Source organism: Ambystoma mexicanum, chromosome 7p, assembly GCF_040938575.1.
Source record: "Ambystoma mexicanum isolate Mex_15411 chromosome 7p, UKY_AmexF1_1, whole genome shotgun sequence".
Lineage (NCBI taxonomy): Eukaryota > Metazoa > Chordata > Amphibia > Caudata > Ambystomatidae > Ambystoma > Ambystoma mexicanum.
In genome coordinates, this window is record NC_090939.1 from 111,341,043 (window position 1) to 111,362,599 (window position 21,557).

General features: G+C 45.5%; 1 protein-coding gene across 3 annotated transcripts in view; it reads right to left on the minus strand.

Annotated features, from left to right (window-relative positions):
* ZBTB20 (zinc finger and BTB domain containing 20) overlaps nucleotides 1–21,557 on the minus strand; it is a 3,989,371-nt gene that overhangs the window by 543,341 nt on the left and 3,424,473 nt on the right. For all 3 annotated transcript variants that reach the window (XM_069635901.1, XM_069635902.1, XM_069635903.1), the window contains one exon: nucleotides 18,938–19,152. The gene's annotated coding sequence lies outside the window, so the exon portion shown is untranslated. The remainder of the gene's footprint in view (nucleotides 1–18,937; nucleotides 19,153–21,557) is intronic.

Here is a 21,557-nt window from a genome sequence, read left to right on the forward strand (position 1 = left end):
TAGAGAAATCTTGTGGCAAAAGCTAGAAAGGTGGGCCTGTCCTCCAGGCTTACTCGCTGCCATAAAAGAACTTCACAAGGATACCTCAATCTCCATTAGACTTGACCGACTTGGGACCCTGTCAACCCAAATTATGACGCACAAAGGGGTTAAGCAGGGATGTCCCTTAGCAGCAGCTATCTTCAGTCTCTTTATCTCCGATATCGGAGCTACAATTCAATCTGTGAGATCATTCTCACCAAAACTAAATTCTTCGAAGATAGAGTGGTTACTATACGCCGATGATTTGGTAATATTAGATCTAACCCCAATAGGGCTCCAACGAAAATTGGAAGCAGTCCACAACTATGTATGTCAGAATAAGCTAAAGATCAATACTTCAAAAACTGAAATATTGATCTTTGAGAATCTAAAAACAAGCTGGCAACAAAAGGGCTCAAGACAGACATGGCATCTAAATCACGAGATACTGCAACTGTCCAAAAGCGTGAAATATCTGGGCATGATCTTGAATTCCAGCATCTGCGATGAACCATGGGTAACAGATTCCAAGCGAAAGTGTGGCCAGTTGGCCTGCCAAGGCCTTGTGATACATAAAAAATATGGACGCTTCTCACTGCAACCACTTCGGAATTTCTATATACAGAAAGTGTCTCCAATTCTGGCATATGGAGCCGAAAACGCATTTGGCTGTCCGTCAACTCACTGGGCCGTGTTAGAACACATGTTCTGGACCAAAGCACTAAGTCTTCCGCCTGGAATTGCTACAGTCTGCTTACGTTATGAATTAGCCTTAACATCATTGCACGCCAAGATATGTTGGAACCAACTCTCATTGTTTCGGAAAACAAGAGTAGAAGAAGGAATCCTCCAATTTCAAATTTTCCATCATGCCTCGCTTGAAGGGCCAGGTATTTTGTCACAATGGGTAAGACGTTGCGAAGAGTTGTTAACAATGTATAACATCACCCTGGAAACCTTACTCACAAACCCCACAGCAGCCAAAAAGAAAGTATGGCGCGGGGATTGGGTAAATACATGCAGCGAACGTAACAACGTCAAAGCAATGAAAGATTGCCCCGCTGAAGCAAGAGGATACGATATCCTCCAAAAATATCTAACTCGATTTCCTAATCCAAAAGCAAGAAGATCATTTATGCTCTTCAGATTAAACGCAATGAAAACTAAAGACAGAATTGGTCATTGGGCGTGTAATACACATATGATCCCAACCTGTCGGTTGTGCAAAAACGAGCTAGAATCTCTCAAACATCTAGTCTTGTTTTGCGCTGTCTTGAAAGACGTAAGATCAATTCACCTGGGACGATGGATTGATAATAACTTATCAGCATGCGCGGACGAGTGGTGGCAGACCATGTGGAACGGGCAAGACATGAAATTAATTATACCTTTGACCTCCTTCCTGGCAGTGATAGAAGAGAGACTAAAAGACAATAATGAGTGATTAAAGGTCGGCACCATTCCCACTGTACACCAGGCATTAAAGAAAAGCGGAGTAACGCTTGAACACGAGACTATAAAGAAGAGGTCATTTGGGAGAGACTTGAACACCCAACGTAATTTTTAAAATTTTCTTATGTGTTGCAAAACATTTTAAAGGTTTGAATTTAAACCAATAAAATAAAAAAAAAAAAAAAAATAGTTAGTTTATTAGCCCCTCTAAGAGTATTTAGGTGGAGGTTTGTATGCAACAAGCTTCTCCCTAAGGCAGGGAATTAGGGCTGTTTTACAATTGCTGCACTCCTCGTCAAACCAAGACTGCCCTGGTTTGTGAAACCGTATATACTTTTTTTTTTATCAGCAGGTGTTTGAAGCTATGCTTTATGGATAAAAGTTCTTCCAGTAACAGGGCAGCATCATTTGGAGGGTCACAGATTAGAGCTACATGGTCAATCACAGCCCGGAAGAGCTCAGAGGTCTGAGGGACCCTGGCAGTGCACGGTACGCAGCATCTTGTCCTAAATCACAACGGGGAAGAAATATGGAAGCATTTCTGAGATGGCTGCACAGAGACTGTTTCTGCTCTTAAATCCAATCCATGAACAGACATTAGTGGTTTTGGATGTCAACAACAAGCGGTTGACTGCAGGCATAGCCAGTAGGGGCTGGGCAGACAACCATTTTCTGTATGCCAGACCCCCTGAACTGACAAGGAGCGCAACCCTCTACCAGTACTATGGTAGGAGGGTTTAAAAGGTGATCTTTTTCCAGAAGGATTGATGAAGTATATTAAATGACCCTGATGCTATTCGTTTTGCCTTTTCCGCAGAAGGCATTGATGGAGATGGAGAGAACTGCTTCAGGTGGAAGGGGCTTTTGTAGAATTATTTCCAAATATATTTGTTGCAACATTGCTTAAGTCTTTGTAAACTGGTTGGGGGAATCGTCTGGTTTTAAACTGGCCTACTGCGTGTTCCTCCTTATGATGTCATGATTTAAGGAACTCTCTTTTGCTTGCACCAGCAGGCGTTTGTTTTTACTAAACCCGTTCAAGTTAATGTCCTGGTCCTTTGAGTTCAGGCACCTCAGAACACAATCGATTTCTGTCCGTTTTGGTGACTCAAAGCAGAAATGGAGAGTTATAGTGGTTACGGCAAGCTATGGAGTGTAATCTGGCATACCTTGTGCCACCTGGCTTTCTCCATTCAAAGCACTAGCTCCTACCACTGCTAATATCCTCCAATGAGCCAACACCACCCCCTCCTATCAGCCAACACCATCCGGTGTGCAATGTTGCAAGCTTTCACTGGAAGGGTGGAACCTTTGGTCACAATGACCTACGGTTCAATTCCTGGCTCCCATACTCCGCTGGCTGCTGTAGGATTTCACCGAAACCCTGGTGGCTCAAATGCAGGGTATGGCCTAGACCAAGTTGCAGGCACTGAACAAGACTTCAGATTAACACTTTAACTCTTTCCCATCAGTCAGAGGGTGCAGAAACAAGGCTGATTGTCCAGGAGAAAAGCACCACTATGTAATGTTTTCCTTTTATGTTTATTAATATGAAGGACAGGGATGTCCATATTGATCAGAAATGACTTACAATAACATATTAACAGGTGGCGGAGGCATTACCGGCAAGGGTGGCTGCACAAGGGCAAAAGGATGAGAACAAGTGATGAGGGTGTGAACAAAATGGACACAGACCAGGGACACAACTAGAAATAATAGGTGACTTACAAAGGTAACATTTACCGACGTGGGTAAAGTGCTGCAAACTAAACTGGAGTACTGTACACATAGACACAATTACATTATTATTAAGTGGCAATGGTAGGAGGGGTGGAGTAATGTTAGAAGGATGGAGGAGAGGCCACTAGGTGAAGTTTAAGCCAAGCTTTGAAGAGATGCACTGTCGGGCTGGCTTTGATTGCGGTGGGACGCGGGTTCCAATCGAGCAGGGCAAGTAGGGCGAAAGAATGGAAGCAAGTGGCGGCATAGGGGGCATGGAATCGCAAAGTTGAGTGCAGTGGATGAGGGGAAGCAACACAATGGTGAGTAGGCAGAGAAATAGTCAGCCAAGTGTTGAGGAGAAAGAACTGTGCAGCTTTGTAGGCTAGGAAAGGGACCTTTGTGCCTGATGCAGCAACCAGCATGCTGTTGGTAGGCAAAAGTGGGACAGAATTTGGGTAGTTCATAGAGAGTGTCGATAGCAGAGTTGTGGACTTAGTCAAGAGGAAGACAAAGTAGTGAAGAAGGAAATAAATACATAAGGCCAAGGATTAGGCATGACTAGTCATAAAGCTTGGAGAACAGTACCTGTTAGTTACTAACAGGAGACCCACATAAGCACTCCTGTAGGGACTTAGCCAATCCCAGGGTGGTTGTCACACAGGTGTTCTGGGGCGTACCCAATAGTGGGGTGGATGGCCCAAAACAAGTGTTGGAGTTAGATCATAGTGTTATCAACATTCATCATGCCTACAAATTAAGCAGGAAGCTTCAATAAATTGGTTACAGTTGATTTTCTGCGTAACTATATGTGTGTCAGAGTGTCTCACAACAAAGTTGACGCCACAATAGTCTTCTTTTACATTATTCTTTAGTAAATGTAAACATAAAAATAAAAGAGGAGCGTCAATTTCAATTCACCATTGGCAAACAATTTTTCTATTGGTATTTGTACAAAACAAACTCAAAACAAGATAATGAGGTACAGAATTGTATTCATGTTCCGCACCATTGTATCATCAACAAAATCTTAATTTTAAATCTAAATCTAATAGGCTCCTCATGGTGTTATGTGGTTGCCGACGCGTTTCGGACCTAAATACGTCTTCAGTGCTTAGTGCCTATTGTTCCTTGCAGAATTAAGTTCTATTCCTGTGTCCTTAGTGTGTTCACTCTATGAGACCTCAAGGTCTCGATGGCCAGTGCATGTATATGTGTCCAAACATCATACTGCCTGTCAATGAGGCTTGCTTCAGGATCTTAATGAAGTTTCAGCAAGCAGCGCGTGACTGTAGAGCGATCGTAATCGGTCCGTTGTGAACCTTGTGAAAGTGTACGCCACCCGTTCGCAGCCATCAAGCTTGCTTAGTACTAGGATGGAGATTAAAATGTTCATAGAGGGGTAAGAAATAAACACTTTTTTCTGAATGTTGAGACTGTAAATATGAGCAGAAAGGGGGGTGGCAGTAATAAATTGTTGAAGTTGGAGGTTGCTATCAACGAGGACCCCAAGGTAGCCAGCCGTGACTGAGGGAGGGAAGGGATGGCATTGGAAGCAATAAGAAAGATACGTTCCAGTTTTGAAGAGGTCACCATGAGGCTGCCGAGAGAAGCAGTGAGACTCTAATCTGTTCGAAGATGTCTAGAGTGAAGGAGGGAAAGGAGAAAAAGGGTTGAGTGTTGTCAGCAAAGAGGTAAAAGGGAAAGCCAAAGGAGGAGAATTCATCCTGCGGCAGAGGTATAAGGGTGAAGAGCAGAGGTCCAAGGAATGATCCTTGGAGGACGCCTCCCGGGCCAAGAGGTGGGGCTGAGCCTTTCAAGCTCCAGGAGATTTTAAAGGAACGACCTTTGAAAAACTATTGAGGGAAATTGTACCCTGAAGAAAACAGCCACAATGGATGCACATAAAAATATAATCACAAATAAAAGGATATGAGATGAGAAGTAAACAAGTAACTGCTGGAGTCATGGTAATTCCAGAGGAGTTTTTACTATTGACTACAATCTTGCACAAAATTAAAATGATTGGAAGGATGGGTGGACTACAATCTGGAGACATCAGGGCCATACAATTTCCACAAACGTCCTTATTTGATGACTCATCTTTGTAGACAAATTGGTGCATGAAATATAATGCAAAGGGATTTATAAAGAAGAAAGCTTGCGGGAAAGTAACAGAGCTCAACCATTGGGGCACAGTCACAGGAAGGCTGCAGGATAGCAGAGGAGCAACAGGGCGCTTTACAAGCATAGGGGCAAGAACAGGTGAGGGAAAGAGAAAAAGAAGGGAGTGAGGAGCCAACAGGAGAGTGGGAGGGTGGATAATTTGGCAGCATGGGATCTGCAAGCAACCAGCGGAGGAAATATTGGGGAGCAGATCACCCAGTCTTGTAAATGGAGGGGATTGGAGGGTGTGTGGACCTAGGTGTTAGAGAGGAACCATTCCTTTAACACAAGGGTCTTGAGTGCTCTTTCTAACACCCAGCCATAGCCAAACAAAAAGAGGAATAGACAGACAAGGACAGACTTGGGGACAGAGGGCCTCATTATGATACTGGCGGCAGCCGGGCTGCCGCTGGTATCATTTTTTTCCCGGCGCCCGCGAATGGGCAATTACCCGGTCATTACGGCCCTGCCGCACCCGGTATTTGCCCATTCGCAGGAAAATATTCCTCCCCATTCCCATTTGAGCAGTTTGCCGGTCCGATAGTAACGGCGCTGGTAGCTTACTGGTGCCGTTACTAACGGACCAGCAAACTTATAATGAGGCCCAAGACTATTCAATTTATCAAGTAAAACACTCTGTTGCTTCCCAAAGCTAGGTCCATGCTCAATGAATACTATAATAATACGTAAGGATGACATGAATATATTATCTGATATCTGATGAATATATTATCTGATATCTGATTTATCACTACATATCAGTCTTTTCCAAACTTTGAAATTAAATTAAAGTGTTTGTTGAAAAATGAGACTAGATTTGTTTTTAGTAAACATAAACATAATACTAATGTAGAGGATACAGGATTCTAAAACCCCTCTAATTTTACACCGCCTACACAGCAGCAACGAGTACAGAAATTAACACATGTGAAAATGGCATCTCAGAACAATTTCAGCTACTAAAAGGTTTACCATTAGATGCCAAACAAAATGGGAACACATCAGAGAAGAAAGCTGTAGACAATCTGTGAGCTGATGAATCAATCGGGAATAAAGTAGTCAACAAAGGCGGGATGTATAGTGCTATTGATCGGTCAGATTATGATGGAGAAATAAGTAGACAATTAACTAACACTACATTTTATTAACCTTGTGCAACAGATCCAACTAACAGATTAAGAGCAAGGCTTGAGAGAGAAATTGGTGATGACTATTAGGGATAATAATTAGATGAATGCATTAGAAAAACAATATCTAATTAACGGGGAACCAATTATTCCAACCGTATGCATCTTGCTGAAAATTCGTAGGAAACTGAAAAAACCACTTGGAGGACCAATAATGTAAGGGATTGTATCTATTTTGGAACCCCTTTGATGTGTGTGGACCTTTTAAAGCTAGTTTGTCATCAGTACAGATACAGATATCAGGCATGATGCATATAATTGGTATAACAGAAGGGATGCATTGTGATAGAGAAACAAATGTATTGGTAACATTGGATGTCAAATTTCTCTACACAAATATCCCACGAGGGGAGGCCTTAAATGTGGATCATCATACACTTGAGGCAAGACCAGGTCCATATACAGTTCCTATACACTTTCTGGTACAACCCACAAAACTGGCTGTGTGTGAAAATTACTTCACTGTTTTAGACAAACTCATTTCCGAGATCAAAGGAATGGGAAGTACAAGTTACTTACCTTATCTGGTAACGTTCTTTCGATGGGATGTTCCTCTGACGTATTCCACATCTATGACAGGTAATGACCACAGCTGTGCTGCTTCGGAAAATTCTTCGGCGTAGGCGTCCTGTGTCGATGACGTCGAGGGTCGACGTCACCAGATGTTATATATAGGATGCACGGCACCCATAGCCTCAGTTGTAGTTTTTTCCCAGAACGTGTGGCACCAATCTCCTGCCAGTATGACTGCAGAAAGCCTTGCAGAAACGTAAGCTGGAGTCGCATAAGAAATTCTGTAAAGGGGCAGGCTGGGAGGGTTCGATGTGGAATACGTCGGAGGAACATCCCATCGAAAGAACATTACCAGATAAGGTAAGTAACTTGTTCTTCGAGGGGATTGTGTCCTCCGACATACTCCACATCTATGACAGACTCCCAAAGCAGTACCAATGTATCGAGGTGGGTAAAAGAATTTACAATTTCATACATTTAGAATGCCCACTCAAATTGCAGAATAGAGGACTGCCTTACCAAAGGCCACATCCTGCCCATGGATTGAGTCCAAGGAATAGTGTCTCACAAAAGTATGGACATAGGCCCATGTGGCTGCTTCACAAATATTGGGAATCGGAACACCCCTCTATAGGGCAGTGGAGGCAGCCATACCCCTAGTAGAGTGAGCCCGTAAGCCTACTGAAGGGTCCTTTTCCAGCAAACGGTAACACTCAGAGATCGTCAAAATGATCCATCTGGACAAGGTCTGCTTGGAAACAGCCTGACCTAAATGCCTTCCAGCATAACCCACAAAGAGCTGATCGTCCACTCTGACCCGGTACATCCGTGAGAGATAGAAACTCAAAGCTCTCCTAGGATCCAACCTATGGAGCTTCTCCTCTTCCTTACCAGGATGTGGAAGAGGATAAAACGCCGGAAGAATTACCTTATGGCTCAAATGGAATTCCGACACAACATTCGGAAGAAAAGAAGGCCGCACCCTAAGGACAACCCTGTCCTTATGGAACACAGTGAAGGGTGGTTTGGTGGAAGGTACCTGCAACTCACTCACTCTGCGTGCAGAAGTAACCGCAACTAAGAATACAGTTTTCAATGACAACAGTCGCATCGGACAAGAATGTAAGGGCTCAAACGGAGCTCCCATTAGGAACTTTAAAACCAAATTCAAATCCCATCCCGGCACCTGGAAAGGCGACGGTGGAAACACATTAGTTAGCTCTTTTAGAAACTGAGAAATCAAAGGGATCTTAAAATGAGAACATTCCTCAGACGAGCGCTTAAATATGGACAGCGCTGCGAGGTAACCCTTAATGGTACCTACTTGCAGGTCCTTGTGGGCTAAAGAAAGCAAAAAAGACAAGACCAAAGGAATGGAACATTGTAAAGGATCCACATTATGTACCCTGCACCAGTTGCATAACTTTCTCCAACGGCAACGGTACAGGGATTTCGTTGAAGGCCTTCTGGCCGAAAGCAACACCTCCATCACGTCTTCAGGGAGGTCCCAATCCTTATACCTCAACCTTTCAGATACCAAGCATGAAGGCTGAGGGACTTGACCTCTTGATGGATAACCCGACCCCCCTCCGTGAGAGCAGATTGTCTCGGTAGGGAAGACGGCGTGGAGGGCAGATGGACATGTCTAGAAGGTCCGGGTACCACGCTCTCCTGGCCCATGCCGTAGCAATGAGGATCATCCAGGAACCGAATCTCCATAACCTCCGCAACACCTGCGGAATGACAGGGACTGGAGGAAACACGTACAGCAGTGGGAAGGACCACTCCACTACAAACGCATCCCCTAATGCTCCTCTTGGAGGAAATTCCCGCAAGCAGAATCTTTCGCACTTCCGGTTGACACTGGTGGCGAAGAGATCCACCTGTGGGGTTCCCCAAAGGGTGAAGATCTCCAAAAGAACTTCCTGAGCCAGCTCCCACTCGTGAGAGACCATGCTCTTCCTGCTCAGAGCATCCACCGCCGCGTTTTCATCTCCGGCCAGATGAACTGCTGAGATCGAAATTTCCCGCTGAATTGCCCAGAACCAGAACTGCATCGCCTCCCTGCACAACGGGAGTGACCCTGCCCACCCTTTTTTGTTGAGGTAGTGCATGGCCACTGTATTGTCCATCATAATCATGACATTCTTCCCCCGCACAGACGGCAGAAAAGCCTTCAGAGCTAGGCTGACAGCCCTCAGCTCTAACAAACTGATGTGGAGTCTGGATTGCATCCGTCACGATCGTCACCTCCGGCCATGGTTGCCAAAATGAAGCACCCTTCATCAGATTGCCTTCAACGGCCCACCACAGAAGATCCTGGGCGACCGAGGGTGGAATCTGAACAGGATCCGACATCCTGCCGGAGAACTGCGTCTACTGCATCTTGAGAGCCCACTGCAGAGATCTCATCCGCAGCCTGGCCTCTGGCACCAGGAAAATGCAGGATGCCATGAGGCCGAGCAACCTCAAGAACTCGAACGCCTGGAGGCTCTGGGCATGTTCGCCAACCACGAACCTCAGGTACTTCCTGTGCTTTGGATGAATCGGCACATAAAAGTAAGCATCCTTGAGGTCGAGAGACACCAACCAATCCTGAAGTTAAAGGGCCTGGAGGACTTGAGAAAGAGTTACCATCTTCAACTTATCTTTCCTGAGAAGCTTGTTCAGCCAACGCCATTCCATGATGCGTCTCAATCCCCCGTATTTTTCAGGATCAAAAAATAAGGGGAATACCATCCCTTGTTCCTCTCCGCTACAGGCACCAGTTCTATGGCGCCTTTCTCCAGCAGGGATAGGATTTCCTGTGCAAGGAGCGGATCCGGACTCTTCAAAGAGAGCTTCCCCGATGGACTGTCGTAAGGCCTATGCCGAAAGGGGAGACAGTAGCCGTGGGTTATGATCTCAAGAACCCACACTTTTGAAGTAATGGCGCGCCATTTTCCAAGATGCTACACAAGTCTGCCCCAGACTGGCGAACCATGGGACATGGCCTCATGACTGAGTGGACGCGGCTGCGGCAGTGCCTGAGGGCAAAGAGGAAACTGCCCAAGTGGCTTTGGCACCTCGAGTACCTTCCTTTCCACTTCTGGTACTCCTACGGTGGCCCCATTGACTGGCAGCTCCGCTCGATCTACCAAAGGAAGAGTAGTACCAAAAGGAACCTCCCCTCCATTGCTGTCCCCTAGGACGAAAAGGTAGAGGTTGACGTACTGCAGCGCCCAAAGACTTTGCTGCAGCTTTGGAGGTCTGCAACCTCTCAAGGCTCTCGTCAGCCTTGCTGCCAAACAGATGGACACCATCAAAGGGCATGTTGAGAAGCCGGGATTGCACATCAGGAGCAAATCCCGACTTCCGCAAACACACAAATCTGCGTATCACGGTGATCACAGCCATGGACCGACTGACACAGTCTGCCGTGTTCAAACCCGACTGAACGGCTTCACACATGGCATCAATGCCGTCCTGCACGAGGGCTAGAAAACCATCCCGTTCCTTCCCTTCGGGAATATGCTCAGCCGCCAAAGATGCACAATTCCACAGAGTGTGAGTACATCTTGCCAAGACACAAACGGAGTTGGCTGCCTTCAAAGCCATACCCCAGATGAAAATACCTTCTTCACCCAACCATCAAAGCGCTTATCATCCCTATCAGGAGGGATGGTAGGGTGCGCAGCCTGCTTTGTGGTGGCCTTAGCCGCCTGCACTACCAAACTCTCCGGAGTAGGGTGCGTCGACAAGTAGCAGGGGTCACCACTGGCTGGACGGTATTTTTTCGGAAGCGACTTATTCACTGCCGGGAGACTCTCCGGAGCAGTCCAAGCCTCTGCCACCCTTCTTTGCAAAGCCATATGAAATGGCAAAACCAGGTCAGTGGGTGGACCTTGGTCCAGGATATCTGTCAGATCATCCTGAAGAAAATCAACAGGTGGAGTAGACCACCCCAAGTATTCAGTCACCCTAGACATGAGGTGCCTATATGAGGATTCTGCATGCGTACCAGGCTCAGGCTTGGCATACTCCACCTCCGGAGAGGTCTCAAGACCATTGGCGTCATGCAAGGACCGAGGGAGTTCTTCCATCTGACTGTGACCAGACAATAGGTCATCAGGGACATCAGGAGGCACAACCACCTCCTTATCAGACCCATGTTCCACCTCCGAAATATCATCCAAAGGTTGGAATAAATCCAATCTGGGTGGAGGAACAGAGAAGGGCTCAAAAACAGGCTTCCCGGACTTACTGAGAGCCTTCCTCAGAGTTTCCACAGCCCTCCGGGGCACCTCCGGCAAATCCCCCACAGATGGCATTGAGGGCGCCGATGAAATCGACATCGACGTCGACCGAGGTGCCGATGACTTCGACAACTGCTTCGAGCCCGGAGCCCCGAGAGAGTCCTTCGATGGCCTCGGCGCCGATGGCGTCGACGACTTCTTCGAAGCCGGAGCCTCGAGAGAGTCCCTCGACGGACATGGCGCCGATGGCGTTGATGCCTTCTTGGAAGGCTTCACAGGTTCCGACGGTCTCAACGGCGTCAGGAACCGGGACCTGGATCTGGCACGGCTATGACGATCAACCTTGTCCGATCAAGACCTCAACGGCTCCCGATGATCGTGCCGACCGCCCGAGCCTGAAGGCATGAGAGTGGTGGCCCTAGCCCGTTCCTTGCTGGCTTTTCTCGAAGGTGCGGATGGAATAGTGCCTTGCGATTCGAAAATCACCTTCATGTACTGGAAGAATGCCTCCGGCGAGGAAGACTTGGTGGGACAAGTCAACCGCCTTCTGACGGAGTCCTCCGACGAGGACGGTGAAGGTGACCGATGACGGCACTTCCGCGAATGCCTAGAAGAGGCAGAGCAATGACAGGAACCACTCCGAGACCCACTGGACGTACGGTGATGCAGGGAGTTGCCCCTCGAGTCTTCGGTCGAAGGCCCAGCGGATTTCCACTTATGGGGCTTAGATACCCTACCTACCGTTAATTTCTTCTTCCGTTCCTGCAAGGCCTTCGAGGCCAGGGACTGGCATTTATCGCATTCGTCGGTGGCGTGGCTTTCGAAGAGGCACCAGAGGCAGACGTCGTGCAGGTCCATGATGGACATCTTCTTCTGCAGTCCCGACATTTTTAAAGCCCAACTTTGGGGTAGAAGAAGACAACAACATTGTCTTTTGAAGTAGAAGAACCGAGCACGCCGAGATTCCGAGCAAACACGTTTGCGGAAAAAACAGAACTGAGGCTGCGGGCGCTGTGCGTCCTATATATAACATCTGGTGACGTCGACCCTCGATGGAGGCCCTCGAGAGACAACGTATCGACGTCATCGATGCATGATGCCTATGCCGAAAGATGTTCCGAAGAAGCACAGCTGTGGTCATTACCTGTCATAGATGGGGAATACGTCGGAGGACACAATCCCCTCGAATGGGAGCTACTGTTGTCCTTAGCAAAGCTAATGTATGCCTACATAATTATGACCTTACATAGATTCTAATTGACACCAATACATATATGGAAAAGGTATATAGACAATATATTCATAATTGGGAAATGTAAAAACTGTTTAGTATGTTTCCCTCTTTAGCAAATTCATACACTACTCATATTAAATTGAAAATTTCATCCAGGCAATCATAAAATGGGCCTACAATACAGACCGGTTTTACGTTTGAAGAGGAACTGTACTATCAAACAGACTTTTTGAAGGAAGCGCAATTACTGCATTAGAAACTTTGTGCAAGAGCTTATACTAGAAAAGTAGTCACAGGTGCATTGAAGCGGGCAATTTATGAAGATCAAACCACTTAATCATGTTCGAAAGATAAGAATAGGGAACATGGTCAGAGAGTATTCATTACAACTTTCAATTAATTGAGCCAGCAAGTTAAAAAATAATGAGAAATATATTGAATATTTTAAGGGATATGAAACACACAGCTAAATCCTATCATTGTGTTTTACAAAAGGGTACGAATTTAAAAGAAAGTTTGGTAGAGACATTTAGAGAACCAACTACCAAATCAATCAAAGAACTCTATGGACTAGCACCAACCTGGGAACATTGCCCATGGGGCAACTGCTTCTCCTGTAAATGCACATGCACCTCTAAAGTTTTTGTATTGGGAAAGGTAAATAAGATACACATTTCCAATGAAATGTTAACTTTGATCATGTTCTGTATTGTTTAACAAGTCCATGTGGTTTCCCCTAAGCAGGTATGTCTTGTAGAAAGGTCTGTCAGAATGAATGAACACGGATCACGCTTTAAAAAAGGGAATGTGACTACGAAAATAGTTCAACACTGACAGCTGTAACAACACTCTGAATCTGAATTTCAATGGACTATCCCATTATGCGTGTTAGAGGCGAAAAGAAGTAGAACACGAGAACTGGGAACTCGGTGGAGGCAGCAAATAGATGTGTTTATTGTTACCATCATTATTATTGGGGGATATATTGAGTGCAAACCCAGCTTCGGGAAGCAGCAGAGCACTTTACAATCATAGGGGGAATAACACAGTGAGGGAAGCAGAGGAACACGAGGGAAGGCAGCTAATAACGGGGGAGCGGGAGAGAGGCAATTTGGCAAGGGATCTACAAGCAACCATGGGAGGAAGCAGTGAGGATGCAGATCACCCAGTCTCAGGTAGGGTGGGGAGTGGAGGGTTATGGTTTTCCCACAATTAAAGGGAACATACCTTTATACCCCTTGAATGGGAAGATGAGCTTGTAAAAGACATTATCATGCGTTGGTAAACAAGAATATGTATTTGGGGCCAAAATGGAAGTCAAAAAGAATGGCTGAAATAGCCAAAGGTTGTAGGCGCTATCTAGATAGCTGTAGCCTATGAGTGCTACTCAGACAGCCACAGTCTGTGGCTGTAGATAGCAGCAGTCTTTGGGTACGACCCAGTTGATAGGGAACAACGGTGGATGAAGCTGCACATTTGGGACATTCCTTTGGGTCTATTAAAAATTATAATTCTTTTAAATGATCCAACTGGAGATAGGGTCTGCTTGTATCAACATGGAGCACTGTAGAGTTGGATTACTACTCAGAAGGGGCTTAAGCAAGGATGCATCTTAGCACCCACATTGTTTAACCTGTATTTATCAGATTTGGGAGGTGCACTTGCTGATCCTTACATCATTCCCCCAAAACTGGGTACAACCCCCCTGCAGTGCGTTGGTCATGTGTCAAACTCCCTTACAATATTGATTGGGATCCTGCATATGACCCTGGGAACACACTATGAATGTATCATGTTCCAGGCCTGAGTTCAGACTCTATAGTGGTTGGGGTTCCCGTGATTCTAGGGAGTATTCCAAACATTTCACCATTCAATATGTGGGGGTTGTGTAGAATAAAAGTTACAATAAGCAAGAGCCATAACAAGCCTTTTGATAGATGAAATCTAGAGAAGTCTAGTTACAACGTCACCCAATAGATCTGACACCACAACCTTTATTGTAGGACTGTGTCAGCAAAACACCGTCTTTTTACTAGGCATTATTTGCTCCCTGGCCTAGTGACATCAGGCAGCGGTACGTTGTTGCTCACACTAAATAATGACTATGATCGGGCCACGCATCAGAGTTAATGGACATCTCTTATTTTACACTACTCCATCCTATTCCAAGTACACCTAGCGAGCATAAACGTACCAGATCGGAACCTCGTTCCAACCCACAGCATCTACATAGGTGGCGCTCAAGCAGGGGTCTGCATCCTTTGGCTCTCCAGATGATTTGGACTACAACTCTAATCAATCCAAAACAGCAGTTCCTCAGACAATAAATGGATAAAAACCTAGGATGTCACAGATGTTCGTTCGGCAGCATTCCTAGGGAGCACAAACCCCTACATACCATTCTCGGCAAATGTACCACAAATCCAATTGTACAGCTATGCAGCAATTTACTACATAGTACATAGTTCTTCTGGAAAGGACCAAAATGTTCCTTTCCGCCAGCCTATTTGAATTAGGCGCCTTCCCCAAACATATGACTCGGAAGAGGGAAGTGATTACCAAGGAGCTGAGTATTAAAGGTTTTTCGACAAATAGGTATGACTTATGCCGAGGAAAAGGCAACACTAACTTATGGTCGCTTCAAGGAAGGGCCTATTTGCGGTCCACGAAAAGAATTTGCCTGTAGAACTCGACGGTTTGGCATAAGTTTAGGCCCACCATGCATGAATATATAGTACCACCATGCATGAATATATAGTACCACCATAGCAACAAGAGTGATGCCGCCAATGGCCGTGTCTGAGAGATGTAAATAAAAATTTTGGTGAACACCCACAAAGTCTTTCTTTGACTTGCATTTGCACTTTTTGATTATTTTATGAGCTAGAACTAGACGCAATTAATATTGGCGGCACTGCAGCGTTTTAACCGGGTTTATGCTCCTAAGGGATTTTCCATATCAGTCAGTATTTCTACAATTGTACCGACCAGCCCGGTTGTGGTGGGCGTCCGTTTCCATTCCTGAATGGTAGCTTAATGGATATTCCCAAATAATTGCCCAATGCATTTCATACACTAGTCTGACGCACGGCGAGCTGGCCTAGGCGTGGGAGGAGCAAGTGCACCAATTGCTGTCAAGATGGCAGCGCATCGATGGGAAGTCACAAAAGAGATGGCAACACAGTTCCAGCTAAGAGAAAATAAGAGTCTGAATTTGTTTAAATCCCCAGGACAGAAGACGTAATGCACGCATGGCATAACCATGTGCACACATTTCAGACAATACTATTATTTATTGAGAGCGAACCTAGCTTCGCGAAGCAATTGAGTGCTTTACAATCATAGGGGGAGAACACAGTAAGGGAAGCAGAGACAAAGGGAGTGGGGAGCTGACAGGGGAGGTCAGGTGAACCAGGAAAGGAGACAGTGGGGAGCAGAACATGAGTCTCAGGTAGGGTGTGGAGTGCAGGGTGTGTGGACCTAGGTGTGAGGGAGGAGCCATTCCCTGAAGAGGAAAATCCGGAGTTCTTTCCTGAACTGTAGAAGCGATGGGGCAAGTCTGAAGTTGACAGAGAGGATGTTCCAGAGTATTTGGGGCATAGACAGAGCAGGCCTGTCCTTTGGTTCTTTCCTTCCTGCATGGTCAGGGTTTAGGTCTGCACATTTCCTCACTTTTGGTGGATCGCAGGGCTCTGGAGATGTTGAGTTAATCAGTAAGGTAGATTGGGGACTTCAGGGTGACAACCTTGTAGATGATGCAACATGATTTGAAGATCAATGAGGGACGGGTGATGTGGGCGAATTTGAGGAGTCCTTTGAAAAGGCTTGCTGCAGCATGCAGGATACCTCCTCAGGGGTGCCAGGGTAGTTGCCGGCCGGAAGGCCTTCCAAAAGGGCATTGCCACTATCCAGGTGGGAGAGGACCAAGGCTTGGACAGAGAATCTGAAGTTGTTTTCTGTGATGAAGGGCTTGCTGTTTTTGCATTTTGCTTTTTGCATGAGTTGTCTTTGTGAGTATAACCTGTTTAAGGCAGGCTATTCCGAGACGTATAGCTTAAAGCTATGATGGCTTTTCACTTTGCAAATGCCATGTTCATTGCTAAGTTCAGACCGTATGCATAACTCACTCCTGTCAAAATGTACTCCTTTTTGGGAATTGACACTACAAGCGTAACAAGTCAATATGCTCAGAACATGGTATGTACATGGACATGTTTCAAACCATCTTCATTAGGACAGGAGTCGCCAACCTGCGACGGGCACACTACAAAAAAACGTTTGCTTACTTCCACAGAGTAACCTGCCTGATAATTTAAGACGGGTGCAATGTTTTTACAATGCAAGCTCTACTTGCAAAACTCATTACCATAACGCACCTGCTCAACATTCTGAATTATTCTTAATGACATTTAGGAACATTCACACACTACCCTAAAATGAAAAACTTCGTTTTATCACTAAAGCACTATGTAAATATTCCAGATAACTCTTTACACTCAAAGCAATAAACTACCAGGGCACAAATAAACTAAATAATGAAATGACCCTATAACATTGATAGTATGTGACGGGTGTTGCACACATAGAATTGTGTGTCACCAGGATCCAACACAAGAAACTGCACGTTCTGACCACTTTTAGACCTGTGGTATCCCACCAGCTAAAATTCTCAGCGTTGTACAATGATCCAAAACAGTACTCCACTGCAGGCAAATTTACACTTTCTCCCAATGGTTTACGTTGTTGCTTACAATTATTAAAACCATGATTATTTTGAAAACAATTAAAAGAGCACTTGTGAACAAAGTACTTCCAGACATAATTTCCTGATGCACAGCCTGTCAATTTTTATAGGAAACTTCTCTAAGCGATGTTCCTTCACTATTTCTCCAAGGAAGACAGCCGTAACTCTGACCAACACAATCGCTGCGGCTGAACCAAGCATTCCCGGAAACGCAAGTCTTTTGTCAGTGTCTGATGGCCGGGAGGTCGCACTGCAGAAGACCGCATAAAGCCGTGCTGTCCTTCGTCAGTCTCTGTGAATGCCTACCTGCGTTCCACAGACTAGACTTGTGTTCCACTGGAGACGTTGGGATGCACACCGCGAGGCCGCAGGGAGGCCCCAACCATTGACACCAGCTACATGCATCACCACAATCTATTGCTCAATGAACATGACAGCATAAAGTAACCCAAGAGCAAACAGGGCTCATCTAGGAAGGAAGCCTGGCTGCAAGCATCACACATCAGGCAAGGCATGATATACGGAACAGGCTCTTCGTAATAATATAAAACTATTTTAAAACGATTTTGGGGTGTTTCTTCCCAACAAAAACAACCTTTCTGGTTGTAAATAAAACCTGAAGACTGCCGGTTCCACGTCATCTCATCGCGGAATGAAACAACAATGGGTTTTTATCTGTGGATATTTCAACGAGAAAACTCAATCGTTTGTTATTTTTTTATTTTTGGGGGGGGTTCCCCCTCGACCCCCATCCCCTTTAATTATTTAACTATTCCCTAACACCCACACCCTATCTATATATTTATTTAACCTCCCTACAAAATTCGATGAGTTTTCTCGTTGAAATAACAACAGAGAGAAACCCAGCGTCCTTTCATCCCACGATGAAAGGACGTTGTACCAGACTGCCTTGAGGTGTGCCCCCTCAACTCCCCTTCTATGATGTATGCAACAGAAGAAACCTTCTGCTGCAATTTAAAGTGAGATGTGGCAGCGAGGGCTACAATTCCTTAAGCTTTTCAAACAATAGGTTTTTAAACCATTTGCTTGCAGTTTCCAGACATCTCCTTTTGCAGCTCCACAGACAACCTCCACCTCAGCTCTGGCTCCCATTTACATGTACAGCAGCAGCGGCTGGAGAACACACCCTTCCATGAAGAACATCTTAATTAGGAAGGCGCTTGGGTGTGAGCATGGGGGCTTCCTGGTGGCTTCTCCAGAATGGGTCTTCTGGATTAATAGAATAGCCCAAATAGCATTAACATATTTTAAGTTCAGCTTCAGGCTCGGACAGCTCCACCCTCTTGTGGCTAAACATAGTCGAAGGCGTCCTTTCAAATGGATGCAAAGACAGGGTGAAATTGAGGGACCTCAAAGATCATTCCATCAGCTACAGGTGCCAATGCTAAGTAACCAATATTTTCCAAATGTCTTATGAGATCTACCCCAGCAGCAATTATCCTTCTTGATGCAACCTTATTTGAACTCTTTAGATCATGCCTGACTTCTGTTATTTGCCTTTCCACAGCAGAACACTCTGATCTCTGAAGATGGTTACACATTTGGGAGAATACTTCCATATCTACCACCCCAGGAACTGCAACCGTGATTAGTTTAGCTGCACAGCAAGAGGTTAGGCAATAACAAAGTACGATCATTGTCTTACCTCTCAATGAGGAAAGTGGAGGAGGACTGGCAAAGGGCGTCCGCCAAGGTTCGAAACCAGATCCACTCTCTGTCCCGCTACACCCAACCGCTGTGTTCCTCCCCTCGATGACCGAGCACGCTTCCAGTGGGCAGCTTCCTTTCCTTGTTCCCCTCCTTCAAATTCCCTGTTTTACAGGAAGTATTCCTCCTCAGTCTCTGCTGGTTTCGTGAAACCTGTTGGATGAACGGATAAGCGCATGCTCAATGGATGAACATTTTCTGAAGACATGTTATAAGCCTTATAGCCTATGGGTATGCAATTTGACATTTGTCCCTACTGGTCAAACCAAGGACACATGAATCTCATTTAAATGTGGTACATCCTTGCTAGTAGCACATTATTGTGAAAAATCATTAATATAAAAGAGAAACAATTCCATCGTTCAGTACAAAATCATGGTTGTGAAACTGGACCCGGGCTGGGAGGTATCACGTAATATTATCCCCACCAATATATCGCCATATATATAGTCGTCGGGAAATGGCAAAGGCGATATTATTGATGGGGTTAATATTAGGTTTCAATGGGAGCAGGGATTGCAGGGGTGTCCCCCGCTCCCTTAAAAAATATATGGGGGTTGCAGGGGTGTCCCCCGCAGGTTCCATGGGGTAATATTGCCACATGGAATAGTTGGGAAGGGCAAACGTTCACGAAGGGATGGAACTGGGACCGGGTGTGGAGGTGGCAGGCAAAGACAGGCATGGGACGGAGAGATTAAATGTGATGCGGGCAGGAAAGAGGTAGTCAAAAAGACAGGAAACTGGAGTGGGCTGGGACACAATCCTGGAACACAGACTTGCCAAAGCGGTGCACGTAAGTGTTGTACCAGCACCGAGAGTGAAAGTCGTGGAACTAAGAAAGGCGGGGGTCTATGCAGGGGACATGGAGACCTACAATTGAGGCTGGGAGGAGAAGTATCGAGCATATATATGGAGCGGGAGTGGCCACCATTGACAAGGAGCACCACAGTCTGTGACGCAAACGCAAGTTAATAATTCACTGGGCAACCTATGTCTCATTGATAAGAGGAAGAATAAAAGTTCAGAGAATAAAATAAAATACAAGAAAACCTCCCAAAATTAAACATGAAATGCAGATAATGCAAAGGCTACAATGAAAATGTGCAAATATCTGATGATCCTGATTTAATCATATAGAACCAGAAACCAACAACCAACCACATGAACCTATCTTCCTGCTTTCCCCTGGGGGGTGGAGGGATTGCATGTGTTCAGTGTTTGCAGTACTAGAGAGAAGTGACTGGAGAAGAGCCAGCAAGAGGAACTGAAGCACAAGGTTGGCTCCTTCCTTTGGCCACTGTTACTTAACCTTGCTGGGTATAATCCAAACGAAATTATCTTTCTCCTAAACTCATGTATCCAGTGGCAGCTGGCGACCTTCAAAACAGATGGGGCATGAATGCAAAGATGCTACATTTAAAGGAAAGAGCAAGCCCTGTAAGGGTTTCTGTTTCTTCCCTAGGGAATTAGGCGGGACATACTCTTCCCGAAGGAAATAAAGGAAGTAAAGAAAATGGTGCCAAATGGTGCATTCTACACCACATGCGGTTTGCCGAATCATCCAGGAACATTCTTTCATAACCACAGCAAATCATGAAAATGCCCACCAGAAACGTTTGGGCCTAGGTACACAACACATATTTGTGCCACACCAATGAACCAGGGCCTGTTACACTGTAGATGAAAAGATTTTTCAAAAGCTTTCCTTTCCATTTTGTAACAGTGTGGCTTCTTGTGGTAATGTGGTTGGCAAAGGTCTGCTTTCCACCTTCTCCAGGGCTCTGTCTAATGTTCAATCTTTCTTCTGGATTTCCCGCTCCTTCCCGATTTTCCACAATGAGCGGGCACTCTGGCGGACACACATGCTCCTCGGGTTTCACCGCTCAGTGCAGGGGAACCATACACATTGATGTGCATTCTGATGACTGCAGAGAGGCATGATTCCAAGGGACTTTGCAGCTGTATTTATCAGGTAATATTATCCCCACCAAAAATGTTGCTGTATATATGGTCGTTGGGAACGCCATAGGTGATATTTTGGGGGGGGGTTCATTTGTGGGAGAAGGGGTTGCGGGGGTGTCCCATGCACATTTAAAAATAATGCACGGGTTGCGGGGGTGTCCCCCGCAGGGTCCATGCCTCAATATCGCTGCAAAAATATGGCAATATTTTTGTATCACAATATTTGTGTGGGGATATTAACACATGGAACTGATAACAGCAGGTGGAGTCCCTCGGAAACAACAGTAATTGATTAGGATTTTCTGCATGTAATGAAAAGAGGGACATAGTCCCGATGAAATAAACTTGAGAATGCAGTGGAATGTTCCCAGGACACAGAGGCCAATGTGATCAAGGTGTTTTCTGCTAGGTTCTCCTCTAGCATCAGAATTTAGCTACTTCCATGCAGTCAAAGATCATCCTATCGTTCACGGCACCATTCTACTAATCAGTCTCAAGCACATCATTTTGAGTCAATTCACCCCTGAGGATCTGTAGCCCCCACTGAGGAACACTGTCGTAGGTACACATTTTCTTTTCTATTTTTCAATGAATTT